This window comes from Mesocricetus auratus, unplaced genomic scaffold (assembly GCF_017639785.1).
Source record: "Mesocricetus auratus isolate SY011 unplaced genomic scaffold, BCM_Maur_2.0 Super-Scaffold_100707, whole genome shotgun sequence".
Lineage (NCBI taxonomy): Eukaryota > Metazoa > Chordata > Mammalia > Rodentia > Cricetidae > Mesocricetus > Mesocricetus auratus.
Genome location: NW_024429269.1, coordinates 1 through 4,909, shown reverse-complemented (window position 1 = coordinate 4,909; position 4,909 = coordinate 1). Strand labels below are relative to the sequence as shown.

Genomic DNA, 4,909 nt, shown 5'->3' with positions numbered 1-4,909 from the left:
CTTGGCCCTTCTCCACCATTCCCGCTGCTTTGTTAAAAATCATTAGGTTACATTCCAAACGGTAGCCACCAAGATCTATTCTAATATCTGTCCACTTTTATCCTGAGTCTGACTAGCAAGGTCCATCTATCAAAGTACTAAAGCTCAGCAATCAAAAGACCCTTTGGTTCACCTAATTAACATTCTCAATTAAAATATTCATCCTAACACACATTTTTACCTTTATAAACCACCATTTTCTTATGGGTCATGCCTGTCTCCTCTCTATCCAGAGGCAGTCTTTTGTTCCTGTGGGACAAATATCTCCCCCTCCCTTGTTCCTTTCCCCTTCTCCCTTGTCTTCTATCTCCTGTCTTTGTCTCTTATTCCCTGCCCTTTTCCCGCTGGGGAAATGGATCTCCTATGTGCTGAAAACTTCTTCTTGAGGAGTCTTGAGATGATAAGATACTGGTCTCTTCACCTATGAAAGGCAGTGATTAACAAAAGGCTCCCCAGACCCATATCCTTTGCCATGGACCTCTGAGATACCTCCCATCCATTTGCTACTTATTCCTTCACCCCTTATACATAGATCAGCCTTGTAACTTCCTTTGGTCAATAGAATGTAATAGATGGAACACCAAGCCTAACCTAGAAATCTGGGCATGTTGCACACTATTGTTTCATGTTGGATATTACTCTATACTAGGAAAGCATTTTCAAGGTCTCTAGTAGAAGGTAACACAGCACATGAATCAGAGGTGAATCAGCCTGGTTGTTTCAACCAATACCTTGACCCTGTGAGAAAGTCCAGCTTATGTAATCAAATCTGCCCAGCTGATCTACTGCTGACCACAGGTAGAAAATGAGCCCTATTGAGCCTAGATAAACTACAAAGCTAGTCTGTGAATATATTAGAAATGCAAAAAAGTGTGTGTGAGAGAGGGTTATGTTCATGTGGTTGCCAGAAATCTACCTATCTCTACTACCCCAGCTCTGGAAACTCAAGAGAACTCTGGCTTCTCTCTTTATTAACACAAATCAGAACTATAAAAATGTTTATCTGAATCCATAATTTTCAGCAGGGAGGGCGGTGGTGGTACACGCCTTTAATCCCAGCAGTCGGGAGGCAGAGACAGGTGGATCTATGTGAGTTCGAGACCAGCCTGGTCTGGTCTATGAGAGCTGGTTCCAGGACAGCCTCCAGAGCCGTAGAGAATGTGTTCCCTACAACTTGAAGCTTGTGTCTCCCATCCCCCAGCTCTCTGTCCAGATCGTCCAGGTGATCTGGGTCAGGGTCCAGATTCCTACCTAATCACTTTAGGAATCTGAGTGTCCAGTGAGGGTCAGGACCCCCTTGCCCCACTCTCATTACCACTTCCTGTGTCAAGAGCTCAGCAGTGCCATCCTACCTCAGAAAACATGCCAACTCTGTCCATTGCAAGGCAGAATGGGGGATGTCAGGGTCACGAGGCCTGTAGAGAATCATCTTGCTACCCCCCCACCTCGTCTGCCCTTGTAAAACTAGCCATAGTGCCACAGTTCTGTCCGATGTTGAGAACTCCACAACTCCTGGGGTTTTGTTTGTTTGTTTATTGTTGTTTATGTGGGTGTGTAAGATAAAAAGTCCTCATGCTTTTGCAGGTAACAATTTACCCACAAGCATCCCCTCAGTCCCATAAACACTACTTCAAGCCGGAGTTTAGAGATGACTTGTCAAGTAGGATCATTGTGTAAAGGAAACTAATATTTATGCCTTCAAATATCAGCCTTTTATGAAAACACTCACTCTGCTTCTTAGACTCCAGAGACATGAATATAAATAATATATTAAAGTTTAAAGCACAACTGTCTTCATTTTCTTGTATTAAAAAAATCAGTGGCTAGAGCAATTGCTCAGCTGGCAGGGTGCTTGCTGTTGCTGTGCAAGCATGAGGACCTGAGTTCAGAAGGCCATCATATACATATTTTAAAGCTGACTATGATAATGTGTATCTATAACCTTAACACTGAAGCCTATAGTTCTTTTTCCACCCAGTCTAGCCAACTATTGAGTAATGTGTTCAATAAGAGACCCTGCCTCAAAAACAGAGGTGGAGAATGAAAAGAGAGAGTATCCAGCATCAATCTATGGTCTCCACGTACACATGCATGCATGCCCACAGGCACACATTCACATATTTGCATGGGCATTTTTATTCCATGTTTGTGAGGCATAGGATTTTTTAACTAGTAAATTTAGTTATTTTCTTGGATTCTAGTATTTCCAGATAGAAATCATATTTTGTCAACTTAAGAATTCATATAGTTGAAATAAAGAGGCATCAACAGATAGAAGCTTTTAAGGATTTTCTTTTATAGTAGAAAATACCCAATAACTAGGACTGGAATAGAGGTCAGTGATATTCTGGGAATTCCTGAAAACCCTTATGAATTCAGGTGACTAACCATGATCCAGATATCTCAGAAAGGGAAAGGTAGTTCCAAAATCGTGGTAATTGCACACATGTGGCAATTAACATATACTGCATGTGCACACACATGTACATAAACTAAAAAAAAGACAAGTCTTAAAGTGTGATTATTGTGAGAATCATGTTGCATGGAGTTATCTGGAATTGTGGTATGCAGCTGCCACAGCTTCATTTTCCACGATCTGCTGAAGGAAGGAATCAAGTGGCCTAAATGGGCATGGTGTTAGCTGAGAGGAGCATGTGCCATAATCTGTAAAGTGAAGTGTGGAATTGAGTAAATAGGGAAGGTGGGCTTAGTTACGGAAGACTTTGTATGCAGAAACTGTTGTGCAACTTCTTTAAAAATCATTTATTTTCTGAGAGTTCCACTAATACCTCCTAACCTGGCAGTAAAATTCGATATCTACACTATGAGTAAGGGCCTACATCTCTAACCGAGACTCTGGAATATGTATACTACAACGACTACTCAGCCTTCCATGCGCTCATCCTGAGCTTGCATCTCCACACCTCTTCCCAAGTGGGAGCACCTCAGCTTCCCACACAAGACTCACACCACTCTCCTCAGCATCTTCAGTGGTGCAGCTACAGTAGAGCCTTCCTGGCTCCTTCTCTTAGTATTTTCTTTCCTCTATCGATAAACAGCGATCCTAGTAGAGTGAGGCATATGAGTACAAATTATAATTGTTTGTTAAATTGTTTATTTTCTGTTTTGTATGTTTTTTATTTAAATTAGAAACATGAATGCTTCAAATGTCAATCCCCGTTCAACTTGGTTGTTTTCAACAGCTACCATAAAGTTCACTTCCCCTGAGGTGGAAAAAAAAACCAAATGGATTCTTTTTATGTTCAAATTCTCAAAGACCCTTTGTTATCTGGTCTTTACCATCCCTCTTGACACATTTTGACGATTTTCCCAAAGACTCGGTGTTGTGAAATTCCTAGACACTAAGTACCTAAGACAATTTCTTCTACATTTTCCAAGTACTTTTTTTCACTAGAGTGGACTTCATGGTATATTGTTCACACGCTCCAGTCTTTATCTTGTTCTTCAACTTTCATCTCTACTGAAACCTCTTCTCTCTGCCTTCTGCTTCTTTGTATGTAGATCATTTGTAATCGCCCAGAGTAACTGGGCACTTTTTACACTGACTTTTCAATGCATCCAGGATTCCATTATTACTCATTGTAAGTGTAATGAGCAATGCAGTAATCCAGTGTATGTGTGTGTGTGTGTGTGTGTGTGTGTGTGTGCATGTGTGTGTGTGTGATTTTTTTAATCCATGACTACCTTGGGTAATGGTAGCAACTGGCAGAAACACTACAGTGGTATTTATGTGCCACCATGGCCCTTACCTTTACCCTGCCACAAATGTCAGACTGAAATACTATGATATGATGAAGCTGTGAGTACAGAACCATATCGTGTTTTTTATTTTTTCCACCATCAACAGTTACCATACCCCACAACACCAAGGTTACAATACCACACAACACCACAGAGTCATTTATTGTATGGCTAAAAAGAGGAGAGGTGCATAAAGTTACCTCGATAGAAAAAGTCTCCTTTCTCTCTTCCTGATAAATTTGGGGTGTGCTACTCTTTGTGACATACCTTAAAACTTTAGGAATATGTTAACCCTCCAATGATGAGGCACCATTTTACACAGAAAAGAGGTAATCATTTAACTTGATGTGTTCATTGAGTCTGAGGAATATGAGAATATAAAAGAACAAACATAGGCCTAGTGTGCCCAAAAGAGCAAGACAAAACAAGAATTGTTAGTTTCGCCTTTCTACAGCTTTTTTCCTGGTGTGAGGCTTCTCATCAAATCATCCCCTGCATTTTCACAGTTAAGCCAAATCTTCACACTTCACACATTATTAAAATACTCAGCATCATTCACACAATCTGTCTCCTACTCACCCACTTACACAGCCTCATGTAGAACCAGGAACACCTTATAGTCAAAACCTCACTTCTATGGGTTGACCTCTAGAAGGGCTATGCTTTCATACTGGAATTTTTCATATCCTGTGATTTTCCCCTTTAATTCTCTCTGCCCCACTTGTCTTCTGATAAACTCCATCATTTCCAAAACAGACATCTTCTACCTTAGTCAGTATCTCCGATGTATAACCATGCCTCCCTGCCATTTTTGTATTGTAACTTTTGACAAATCTGCTTCCCCCACAGTCTGTAAGTTTCTTGAAGTCAGGGACTGTGCTAGATATTTATAGATCCATGCTGTGTCTATCACATAAAATGCTCTCGGGAAAAGAAATTGAAAAAAGTAATTAATATTTAATTATTAAAAATTTCTATGTGCCATAAAAAGTAATGACTAATTAGCACAATACTGTAAAGCTGCATAGAAATTAAAGTTAAAGATGAACAAGTTAATGAAAACTTGTTTCTCCATCACAAAACTTTAAACATATATTACTCTGCCTTC

General features: G+C 40.1%; 1 long non-coding RNA gene across 1 annotated transcript; it reads right to left on the bottom strand.

Annotated features, from left to right (window-relative positions):
• Positions 1-2,314: 2,314 nt before the first annotated feature.
• Positions 2,315-4,903, bottom strand: LOC121137860. Its single transcript, XR_005875128.1, has 2 exons — positions 3,008-4,903; positions 2,315-2,703 (listed from the first exon to the last, which is right to left on the bottom strand). It is a non-coding gene; the product is annotated as an uncharacterized LOC121137860 (long non-coding RNA).
• Between the last annotated feature and the right edge of the window lie 6 nt (positions 4,904-4,909).